The sequence below is a fragment of the Tenrec ecaudatus genome, unplaced genomic scaffold (genome assembly GCF_050624435.1).
Source record: "Tenrec ecaudatus isolate mTenEca1 unplaced genomic scaffold, mTenEca1.hap1 Scaffold_241, whole genome shotgun sequence".
Taxonomy (NCBI): domain Eukaryota; kingdom Metazoa; phylum Chordata; class Mammalia; order Afrosoricida; family Tenrecidae; genus Tenrec; species Tenrec ecaudatus.
Window position 1 is genome coordinate 136,522 of NW_027458594.1, and position 13,214 is coordinate 149,735.

The 13,214-nt window shown below is 38.2% G+C and overlaps 1 pseudogene; it reads left to right on the top strand.

Annotated features, from left to right (window-relative positions):
* The first annotated feature begins 12,885 nt into the window (after positions 1 to 12,885).
* Positions 12,886 to 13,012, top strand: LOC142436375 (small nucleolar RNA SNORA62/SNORA6 family; annotated as a pseudogene).
* Positions 13,013 to 13,214: the final 202 nt, after the last annotated feature.

Here is a 13,214-nt window from a genome sequence, read left to right on the forward strand (position 1 = left end):
CTTAGGGTCACTATTAGTTGCGAAGACTCGGTGGTAGTGGTTTTTATAGACAGACAGACAGACAGATAAAAATTTAAAAAGAAGCTCACGGCCATTGAGTTGATTCTGTCTCAGAGCAAACCTGCAGAGCAGAGTAGAGATGCCTCATCTGGTTTCCGAAGCGGTGAGGCTTTATGGCAGCAGAAAGCCTCATGGTTTTCCCCAGGGCGGTTTCCAACTGCCATTCCCCTGTGCAACCCATTGTGCCCCCAGGACTCCTTGAGGGTTTGAGACTTTAAAAAGTTATCATAAAAATGGTATTAAGAAGAAATGCAAAAGTTGCATGAGATGTTTGACTATGTGTGCATATTGACACATAATGTGTGTGTGCTTGTATCTACAGAGTTGACTGAAAAAACATGAAACAAAATGTTATTGGTGGTTATTTGAGGTAAGTAACTAGAATAGTTGTTCTTTTCTTCTCTGTGGTTTTGTAGTTTTCTTAAGTGGAACTCTAGTTTTGCAATGGTTAAAGCTCTTGACTGCTAACAGAAATTTCAATCAAATTGCCTGCAAAGGGTGTTGGGGAAGGCAGGTTATAGTGCCTAAAGATTCTAAAATGATAAAAACAACAAATAAATATAGCTATAAAACTTATCTTCGGTCACCGGAGCTGCCTACACCTTCAGTTGCTTGGCTTTGCCTTCGTCTCCGGCACTTGGTGAAGATCGCTCTGAGTCCATGGCCATTTCTCAGTTCTTCCTTCAAGGCCGGTGCAGCTGTGGAGACCAGTGCTGGAAGGAACATCTTGGAGCCAGGGGATGGGCGAGGGACGAAGGACGGCACCAACAGTCCTCAGGTAGTACCAGAGCGGATATGATGCCTCAAACCAGAGGCACTCCGGTGTCCTCCAGCCAACTCCTTTTCCCAAATCTGCGCCACGTGGGAGCAGCGGAGATCAAGAGAAGTCATCAGTAGGTTCTTTTCAGTTTGGAGACTCAGCCAGCAGTACCAGCAGGGAGGTAGCCTCTCAGAACATATTCGCATCACTTAGCACCGATGAGCAGAAAGATGAAAAGAAACTTTGGAAGGAATTGTAAAAGATATGGAAGTCCATGAATCTTCAGGGCAGTGGAAGTTTTCTGTTTATTCACCAATGAAAGATAAACCCAACATTTCAGGCACTTCTTGCTATGAAATTCTCGACAAAGACATCCCAAAACTAAGTTTTTGGACATCTTAAGTTTTCTCGAGGGCAATGAATACACAAATGTGCTTTACACATTTGATGTATGTATGGATTGTGATGCGTTGTATGAGCCCCTAGTAATATGATTTAAAAAAAAGAATTTAAGAAATGAATGAGGGTAATGAATGTACAAATGTGCTTTACATAATTGATGTATGTGTGGATTATTATAAGAGTTGTATGAGTCCCCAATAAAATGATATAAAAAAAATTTTTCTCCATGAGATAAAGGAAAACATGGTAACATTTTCAGAAGAATTGAAAAAAAAACAATAGAAGGACAAAACAAGGGGCTTAGTAAGGAGCTAGAAACCTTAAATAAAAAGCTTAATAATGAAATAACAGAAATAAAAAGCATCTAGGAGAAAGCAGAAGTAGCATGGAAACCATGCAAGGAAGAGTCAGTGAACTAGAAGATGATGATTCTGAGATTACTCAGTTTGAAGGCCATGAAGGAAAAATGAACAGGGCATGAGGGTTCTGTGGGACTACATGAAGAGAAACAATATGCACATAACAAGAATTCCAGAAAGTGAACAGTGGAAATGATGTCAGGAAGATATTCTTGAAGAAATAATCATAGAAAAATTTCCAAATCTGGAACATGAGATGATTATCCAAGATGCTCCATGAGCTCCATATCGGTTAAACCCTAAGAGAAACACCCCAAGACACATCAGAATCACACGTACCAGGTAGCAGGATAAAGAAAGCCTTTTGAGAGCAGCACAGAATAAGGGAAGTGTCACTTACAAAGGAGCATCAATCATTCTAAGTGCTGATTTCACACCAGTAACTATGCAGGCAAGAAGGCAATGGTGTGACATTAACAAACTCCTGGAAAAAAAAAACCAACAACTATCAACCAGCAATAATTTACCCTACAAAATACTCATTCAAAAGTGAGGGTGAAATTAGTATTTTCCCAGATAAACAGAAATTACGGGGATTTTAAACCACCACAATAGCTGTACAACGAGTGTTCAAAGGAGGTCCCTAGAAAGAAAACATGACCCCAGCCCAATAATCCAAAGTGTTGGCACTAAATAACCACCTGAATGCATATAATAAATTTACAGTGAGATGGGATCTGGACTACACCATTGTAATTGCCAACCTAAAAATAAAATGGAGGTGGTTGCTATAGATAAGATAACTTTCAGGTGTTAAAAGGAATAGAAGTGGTTTGGTAATAATTATCCATAAAAATAATGACAAATGAAAAAATTAATTCCTAAAAATAACTCCACTTTGAGGAGAAAGGGATGTTTAATAAAATGTTTGACATACTTCTCTACTGATAAATAATTGCAGTGAACATAAATGGATTAGATATTCGAGTGAAGAAGCTGGTAGATTGGACTGCAAATATGACATGGGTATGTGACAAGGGGCACATCTTAAGCACAGGTGCATAGACAGATTAATGTGGGGGTGGAGACACTATAAAGTAAGCAGTAATACACAGTGAACAGTGGCGATGTTAATATAGGACAAGTCATAAGTGAAAACTTATTATGCGCCAGAAGGACATATGTACCACCTTTTGATGGTGGACGGAACAGTTTTAAAAGGGAATAAAGAACCAGAAGACCTGCATAATATTAGCCATTTTGACTTAACAGATATACAGCACACCACTCAACAGTAGCACAGTACACACTCTACTTCATTGCACATGTGTTTGGTGTAGACCATTTTTAGACACAGTAAATATACATAAGTCTTAAAACATTTAAACTTAAAAGTGTCTAATCTGACCATAATAGAATGAAGCTACAAGTCAATAAGGGAAGCTAAATACATTTATGGAAACCAAAACACTATTAAAATTACAAATCCATTGAATTATCAATGAAACCAAAAGGAGTACATAGAATCCCATTTTTTAATGAGAATGTAGTCAAAGGTAAAAATCATTACTTAATTTATTGAGTCTTGATCCTAGAGTACACATAATTTTAGTAGCTTATGTGACAGATTGGGAAGGCTATTTAATGTGCCTTGCTGCAGACCTAAATATGATGAGTAGTTTCCAGAAAGCACTTTTGGGACTGAGCTGTGTGTTGGCCTATTTGATTCACAGACCATTCTTGTTGAAAGAATGAGCAGACAGGTGATGATTATTTAAACATAATCACTTGTCAGGCATCTTCTCAAACTGCCTATAACTACAAATAAACAACTGGCAGTGTTCATTGCCATGACAATATGTAAATTACTACGCAGACAAGATTGTGGATAACACTTTCTTGCCACCAGCTTCTCTTCTGTTGAGATAGATGCTGACATTAACTTATGTACTTTTTGAGTAATAGCATGCAAGCATTTAGAAGTAATGTGTATCACATTACTTTGTGAACCAACATCTTCCAGATGTTACTAAATATTCATCATAAGTCAATGGGTCCAATTGATTTTAATGTCATAGTATAAAAAATGTATTGGTGAAACTATCATTTGCTGAGTTTGGGTATTATATCAGAGTTGTACTCAGTTATTAAAATCTTCTATACTCAAAATTATATCCTGAAGTCATCTTAAAAGTTAACCCACCTGCCTGAGCATTATGCTATTTTAACATCAGTCTATTTGGAATCAAATTTACAATACATACTTAAAAATTAGAGACTTTATGGGGTAATGACTTTGTTCATGAAAAAAGGGCAAATGGTTGTACAGGTTAAAAAACAAGCATGATCACCAAATTGTAAAAGTAAATACTTTTAGTGTGTATGCTCTCAACAAAAGAAAATTAGGAAAATCTTCCCTTTTCAAAACAAACCAAAAAACCTACCCTTATTATAAACCAATAGTCACGTAATGCCTCTTACAAAAATTATTAATTATTCACTGCTTTATATGTACATATTAAAATTGCATTAAATATTTGTACATATTCATATGCTGTGAAGTAGTTGTAATTAATTGTAGTACATACACAAGTTTGATTTTGTCTAGAAATAAGTTATGACATATAATTCAATGGAAAGATTTTATTACCACTAAGAGTTTTAAAAGCATCCCTGGTGAAGCAGTGGTCAAAACACTAACTGAAAGATAGGTGGTTCAAATCCACCAGCCACTCCCCGAGAGAGGATGGCCTCCCTCTTTTTCAATTCCCCTCTACCAGGCATGATGTCCTTCTACAGGAACTGGACTCTCCTGACAAAAAATGAAAACACTGCCATTGTTAATTCCAACTTATATGTACCAAAACCAAACCCAGTGCCATCAAGTGGATTCTGACTCAGAGATCTCGATAGAGAGTTTCTGAGACTTTACAGGAAGAGCCAGCCTCCCCTTTCTCCTGTAGAGCTCACTGTGGGGTTAAACATCTCGATTTATTGCTAGGCTATCAATATCATGACATTGTTTAAACTATTTTTAACAAGAGACCAAACATATTCATTTTTTTCCTCAACCTCAAAAACTGTGAAGTGGGAAAGGGGGAGGCGGGGTAAGAAGGGGGTGCTAACCAACCCAGAGACAGGGGAGCAACATGTGATCCAAGATCAGTGGCAAGGAGGGAGTGAGAGGCCTAGTAAGGATTCAGCAAGGGCAAGGTAACTGAGAGAAATTACTGAAATCCAAATGAAGGCTGAGCATGATAGTGGAACAAGAGGAAAGTAAAAGGAAATAGAGGAAAGAGCAAGGTGACAAAGGATATTTATAGAGGTCTAAAGACTGGAATGTACATATGTAAATATATTTATATGAGTGTGGGGAAACAGATCTATGTGCATATATTTATAGGTTTAGTATTAAGGCAGTAGATGGACATTGGGCCTCTATGCAAGCACTTACTCAATGCAAGAACACATTGTTCTATTAAATTGGCATTCTAGGATGCACACCTTCTCTACACGATTGATGAAGAAAAATGTGTGCATAAGCAAATGTGGTGAAGAAAGCTGATGGTAGCCGGCTATCAAAAGATATAGCGTCTGGGGTCTTAAAGGCTTGAAGAGAAACAAGCGGCCATCTAGCTGAGAAGCATCAAAGCCCACACAGAAGAAGCACACCAGCCTGTCTGACCACGAGGTATAGAAGGGACCAGTTATCAGACATCAAAAAATTAAAAATCATATCAGTGGGTGCCCACCTTCCTGATATGATCACTGAAGACAAACGTGTGCATAAGCAAATGTGGTGAAGAGAGCTGATGGTGCCCGACTATTAAAAGATATAGCATCTGGGGTCTTAAAAGCTTGAAGATAAACAAGTGGCCATCTAGTTCAGAAGCAACAAAGCCACATGGAAGAAGCACACCAGCCTGTGTGACCATGAGCTGTTGAAGGGATCAGGTATCAAGCATCAAAGAACAAAAAATCATATCATTGTAAATGTGGGTGAGTGCAGAGTGGAGACTCAAACCCATTGTTAGTCAACCGGACACCCCTTACTGAAGGGTTGTGGGGAGATGAGCCAGTAAGGGTGCAGGGTAGCAACGATGAAACAAATAACTTTCCTCTAATTCTTAAATGCTGCTTCCCCCACCCCCCACTATTATGATCCCAATTCTACCTTACAAATCTGGCTAGACCAGAGGATGCACATTGGTAGAGATAGGAACTGGAAACACAGGGAATCCAGGACAGATGAACCCTTCAGGACCAATGGTGAGAGCGGCGATGCCTGGAGGGTAGAGGGATTGTGGGGTGGAAAGGGGTAACTGATTAATAGAATCTACATATAGGCTCCTCCCTGAGGGATTGACAACAGAGAAGAGGGCTGGGGGAGATGTCAGAAAGTGTAACATATGACAAAATAATAATAATAATAATTTATTGATTATGAAGGGTTCACGAGGGACGAGGAAAATGAGCAGTTGATATTAAGGGCTCAAGTACAAGGCAAATGTTTTGAGAATGTTGATGGCAACAAATGTACATATGTTCTTGACACAGTGGATGTATGTATAGATTGTGATAAGAATTGTAGGGGCCCCAAAAAATGATTTAGAAAAAATGGTGAAGAGAAAAGCAGCAGAGCTAAACTTACGAACATGCAATTTGTCCTTCTACAGCAACTGGCTATGGGGGATAGTGGGAACCCAAAAGCCAACTGCAGAGTGTCTGGTCAGACTGAGCCACTGGCTGATCCGTTCCAGCCACAGGCAAGAGTCTTAAACAGCCTTCCTATGAGGCAGAGACCACTGTAACCTTGACTATGCTGGATTGAACTCAATGCTCGGTCAGTTGACCTCCCAATAGACACAACTTGAATTTGTTCTGGGGGCAAGTATCTCTTACTGGTCCCATGACAGAAATTTCTCCCCTGGCTTTTTGAATGTTGATGGGGTCTTTCCCTTCTTATGCACTATTTATATTTTTGTCTTTATGTTATTACGAATTTTTTTCCTTACCACCTTAGTGTGATTTTGTTTTTATTGTTTCTGTTGGGTCTCCCAGCTATGAAGTTCAGGAGGAATGGATACATAATGGTAATAATGGATATAAAGAAATGTAGGGAATACAGGGGATGATAAGGAGGGAAAGGGGATTTCAGGAGGAAATAATGGAAGGGGTTTGGGGGGGTGGGGACGCAGGACTAGAACTGAACTCATTTTAAAGGTAGCTTAACCAGGGAGGGGGTGGCCAGCTGCTCTAACATTGATGTGGTGATGATTGTACAATTCTCCTTGATATGACAGAATGATGGAATTATATGATATATAAATTATGTACCAATACAACTGCTGGAAACAAATGATATAGTTATGCCATATAATCTGAGAGATCCTCTCTAGGTTTTATCAGAATCTTAGGGAAATCTTAGAGGTATCAGGGCATAGAAATTAGCTGTTTACCTCTGAGTCACCCTTCTTTGCATTTCAAAGACTAAAGATAAAATTCTATTTAACTTGCAGTTCTAGAGTCCTCTAAATTAATTGTTATGAATTTTACCTGGTTTTCCTGCTTTCTATGGGGGTGTGAGAAGTGGGCTGAACTGCTTTATGGAGTCTCTTCACAATTAGTATTGTCTCATCGAAAAGTTGTATTTTTTTAAAAAAGAGTGGTTCCTATATATTCTGATACTATAGGATTAAACCTCTGAAGTACAATTGTGGAGGCTGAGTATTTTATATAAGTACATCAATGCTTTTGTTTAAAACACATCCACGAAATGTTGTCACTAAGTTAGAAGAGGTTTCTGAGGTACTACCTGTTGATATGCTAATGATTGTCTGAAGTACTAGATTTTCCAGTTAGAAAACTTACCTTTTTAGAGTCTAGTATAAAGCTACTGAAATGAGAGCTTTTGTCTTATTTTCAAATGGATATCTTATTTATGTGTCTAAGTAAATCACTTGCAAGAGATTCACCTTGATATCATGACACAGGGATTTTCTTTTTTTTTTCCTACCCGTCCCCCTTCCTCAGGGATTTTCAATATCTCTATATCATTTTCTTATGGTCATTAGGTCTATTTCACTTCTGGCAATGAGAATCCTGATTACGGTTTTATTATGGAAACCAAATTTCTAAAGGATACAGAAAAGGAGGGTGGGGGTTGAGAAAATAGTAGTGAGAGTCCTTGGGCAGTACAAGGAAGGAATCCAGAACTTAGCTTGTAACTCAAAATTTGGTGGTTTCTGTCTAACTAGATGTACCTGGTGATCTACACCCAAAGAATTAGCCACGGAGCAACGTTCTCTGACACATAGTTTTCTGTATGGCAGCCATTTCTTTTCTCTTTCCTTTTCCTGCATCGATTTACTCCTTATTCTGTAGTTCTCATATATGGGCATCTCTTGCCTTAGAACGCTCTCTCTTACTTTGCACATACCATGGTATTCTCCTAAATTGATTTCATTTCTTCAATTTTCCTGTCATCTCTACTTCCAGTGTCACCGCCGTCACTCTGGTCTTCGTCATTTCACACTCAGATTCTGCAATCGTCACTTCACACTGCTTCCTCAACAACAAATTGTAATATATATATATATATATATATATATATGATCATTTGTTGATCCTAGGTTAAAAAAAACCTTGGGATGGGCATTGGGATCCTTGAATACCTTGCTAGAGTAATGTTTCACAGTAAGACAGCAATTACATAATCATTTCATATTCTATTTATTATTGAAAAACTATAAAATGAGAATTCCATGTATTTGAAATATTTAAACTCAACTACCAAAAATTACAAAATCAATTTCTGTTTATTCCACCCACCCTTGATACCATTTAAAATTGAGAGCAGCTTTGTATTGTCTTTACAAATGGCTTAAGGCTGCCATCTAGTGGCTTAGAAACATAAAAATTTCTATGACAATGTTTTCATTGAATACCTCCTAACACCTTTTTCATAATTCGAGGTATGTATTGAGATATGGATGTATGTAGTGAATTATTTTATATGACTCTTCTATCCATAGTCCTTGTAACCCACCAAGGGAATATGAAGGAGTATGAGAACTGGGAATATTTTCTCTTTTCCTGATTAAGTCTGGGTAAAAGAAGGTGGAGGATGATGCTGGTAAGATTAAATTATTCAGTTAAGAAGAATTAAAAGAGTTTTTGTTTCATAGCATTTTATACTCAAGACATTCCTATATCAAAAATTTGACCAGTTGAATTCCTATCTTTTATTTCTAATCATTTTCTTTGCAATAGTTACACAGCTGGAGAATAATTTACAGTTTTTATTAGAACTGGCACCAGATTTAGGCACCATTGAAATCCAGCTAATTGGATTTTCATGCTTACTTGTGACTGAAATTCTATTCAACTATCCTAGTGGTTAGTTCCTGGAAAAAGGAAAGTGGTTCAATTGCCCCCTGGCATTGGCCAATGCAATTTTAAATATATGTTCACAGACACATACACACACACCCCTCTATTGTTTGTCATACTGTGGTGGCTGTCTTATTGCTGTGATGCTGAAAGCTATGTCACCAGTATTTTAAATCCCTATAGAGTCACCCAAATTGAACAGGTCTTAGCAATTTCCAGACTAAGAACAGATAGTAGTTGGAAAAAATAATCTTGATGCAGAAATGAAGGTCGATATAACTTGATAGAATTTTATAAGATCAGCAACTTCTCCATTGCAAATGTTTTCTTCTCTTTCAACAAAATAAGTAACAACTGTACATATGGACTTTGCTTAAGGGAATGCACAGAAATCAAACTGACTACATCTGAGGGAAGAGACAGTGGAGAAGCGTGATATAGGTAGCCAAAACAAGGCCAGACACTGAACAGAACATCAATTTCTCCTCTATAAGATTAGCTTAAGGTTGATAAAGTTAAAACAAGTACACAAGAGGCAACATATACTCTTGACTATATTTTACCTTAACTTTGAGAAGAGCTCAAAAGCAGACTGGACTCACTGAACAATACTGACTGCAAAAATGACAAGCTGAGGGAGAAATCAATAATATCAAACATGAAGAAGGAAAAGGCCTTTACAAAGACGGGAACGAAAGAAGAGGTCAAAGTGGATGTCAGAAGAGACTCGGAAACTTGCGTTTGATCATATAATAGCTAAAGCAAATTGAGGAAATCATGACGTGAAGTGGCAGCCAGAGAAGTCAAAGTCAAGTATTATATAATGAAATATACGAAACTCTGGAGTTTGAAAATCCAAAAGGAAGAAAACACACAGCATGAAAGAACTGAAGTGGCTATCAAAAGGTATAGTATCTGGGGTCTTAAAGGCTTGAAGATAAACAAGTGGCCATCTACCTGAAAAGCAGCAAAGCCCACATGGAAGAAGCACACCAGTCTGTGTGACCACAAGGTGCAGAAGGGACCAATTATCAGACATGAAAGAACTAAAATCATATCAATGGGTGCCCACCTCCCTGATATGATCAATGAAGACAAACGCGTGCATAAGCAAATGTGGTGAAGAAAGCTGATGGTGCCCAGCTATCAAAAGATATAGCGTCTGGGGTCTTAAAGGCTCAAGGATAAACAAGTGGCCATCTAGCTCAGAAGCAACAAAGCCCACATGGAAGAAACACACCAGCCTGTGTGACCACGAGCTGTCAAGGGGATCAGGTATCAAGCATCAAAGAACAAAAAAAATCATATCATTGAAAATGTGGGTGAGTGCAGAGTGGAGACCCAAAGCCCATTGGTAGCCAACCAGACACCCCTTACTGAAGGGTTGTAAGGAGGAGATGAACTAGGGAGGGTGCAGGGTAGCAACGATGAAACATAATTTTCTTCTAGTTCTTAAATGCTTCCTCCCCCCCACCCCACTATCATGATCCCAATTCTATCTTTCAAATCTAGCTAGACCAGAGGATGTACATAGGCACAGATAGCAACTGGAAGCACAGAGAATCCAGGACAGATGGCTCCTTCAGAACCAGTGGTGAGAGTGGAGAGAATGTGGGGTAGAAAGGGGGAAGTGATTGCAAGAATCTACATATAGCCTCCTCCCTGGGGGAGGGTCAGCAGAGAAGAAGGCTGGCAGAGACATCAGACAGTGTAATATATTACAAAATAATAATAATTCATAAATGATGAAGGGTTCAAGAGGTAGGAGGATTGGGGAGGGAGGGTGAAAATGAGCAGCAGATATTAAGGGCTCAAGTAGAAGTCAGGTGTTTTGAGAATGATGATGGCAACAAATGTACATAAGTGCTTGACATAATGGATGTATGTATGGATTGTGAAAAGAATTGTATGAGGCCCCAATAAAAGATAAATAAATAAATTAATTAATATAAACTTAAAAAAAGAAAGAACTGAACAAAAAAATTAAATCTCAAGCTGAAATATTGAATGAAGCAAGAACCATCAAAAGACCATTTAAGGAATACCCAGAATCACTGTCCCAAAAGAATAGGCCAACTTTACACCATTTAAAAGGCAGCAAATGACCAAGAACCAATGAAACTGAAGGAAGAAGTCCAGGTGCACTGAAAGCATTAGCGACAAACAAGGCTCCAGAGATTGACAGACCACCAACTGAACCGACTTTTCAAGCTGACGAAGCACTGGACGTGCTTCCTCTTCTCTGCCAAGAAGTTTGAAGGCAATCTACTGAGTGAATCAATCAGAAGAGAGAGTGGTGCCTATTGTCAAGAAATGTGACCTAAGAAAATGATCAAGCAATATCATTAATAGCACACGCATGTGAAATACTCCCGAGGCTCACTCACCAGCTGTACGTTGACAGGGAACTGGCAGAAACTCACACTGGATTCAGAAGAGGATTTGAAATGAGGGGTGTCATTGTTGACGTCAGATGGATCTGACTGATAGCAGAGAATACCAGAAAGATGTTTACTTGTGTTTATTGACTATGCAAAGGCCTTTAACTGTGTGAATAAGAAATGGTGGGTATTATTGAGAAGAAAGAGAATTACAGAATCCTTCATTGTATTCATACAGAACCTATATATGGACCAAGAGGCAGTTGTATAGGCTGAACACTACATATTTTAAAATCAGAAGATGTGTGCACTAAGGTTTTATCCTCTTGCAAAATTTATTCAATCTCTTTGCTGAACAAATAAACAGAGAAGCTGGATTATATGAAGAATACAGCATTGAGATTGGAGCAAGGCTTTTTAGCATTTGATATGCAGATGACACAGCTTTGCTTGTTGAAAGTGAGGAGGACTTGAAGCACTTGCAGATGAAGATCAAAAACTGTAGATCTCGGTATGGATTACAGTTCAATGTAAAGAAAACCAAAGTTCTCACAAGTGGGCCAAGAGGTAACATCATGATAAACAGAGAACAGATTGAAGTTGTCAAATGTTCTCCTTGCTCAGATTCACAAGTAGTGCTCATGGAAATCAAATGACATTGCATTGAGCAATCTTTAGCTCAAGACCTCCTTAAAGTATTGAAGAGCAAAAATTTCATTTTGAAAACTAAGGTGGGTCTAATCCAAGTGATGCTATTTTTAACATCACATGATATTCATGTGAAAGTTGAAAAATACACACATGCCTTTGAATTATGGTACTGGCGAAGACTGTTGAAAGTTCTGTGGAATGCCAGCAGACCAACAAATCTGTCTTGGAAGACATGCACCCAGAATGCTCTTTAGAACTGAGGATGGCGAGATTTCAGCTCCCATGCTTCAGGCATGCTATCAGAAGAGACCAATCTGTGTAAAAGATAATCGTGTTTTGTAAAATAGATCATCAGAGAGATATAGGAAAACCATGTAGGAGATGGACTGACACTATGGATGTAGAGATGAGCCCAAACATAACGACAATTTGGAGGATGATATAAAACCAAGCAACGTTTTGCTACTTTTTTTCATAGGGTCAGAATGAGCAGAAGAGACTCACAAGAACACACACACACACACACACACACACACATCAATCAATCCCTTTCTGCTGGTATACAGGATATAAGACAAGAGGAGAAGCTGCAAGGTTAGACTCTTCTTGTGCGTACACTTAAGAAAATATTTTACATAGACATCTAATCATATTTACACTGATTCACATATTTTCATACACACTGACTAAAATCCCTCTGTACAAATAATTCTGCGACTAAAGCACTGTGTTCAGTATAACTGCTGTTACTGGAGGTTTAAAATCATTGTTTTGCATTTTTAAGGCTATGTGATTTGTATAGAATTAGCATAAGAATGTTCCTTTTTCAAATATGCTTTAAACACTACAGAAAAGTTGTGATTTTTTTCCTTTAAAAACAAATGCACAATCTTGGCCAGTGAACTTCTGCGTGTGGGAAGTGTGCTATGTTACCAGGCAGGATTTTCGCTAACACCAGTAGAGCTTGCCTCAATGACTGGAGTTTGATTGTACTCGCTGCCACAGGTGAAAACAAAACAAAACAAAACAAAACAAAAATGCGCCAAATGATGTGTGATTGAAAACTACACTAAAATATAAAAGAAAAAGAACCCATTTAATTACAAATATAGCTTTTTTCCTTTGGAATGGCTTGTCCGTTCAGACTACTGATCTTGAAATTACCAATCCCATGCATAATCCACTGCACTAAAAGGGATCCTTGTGGCA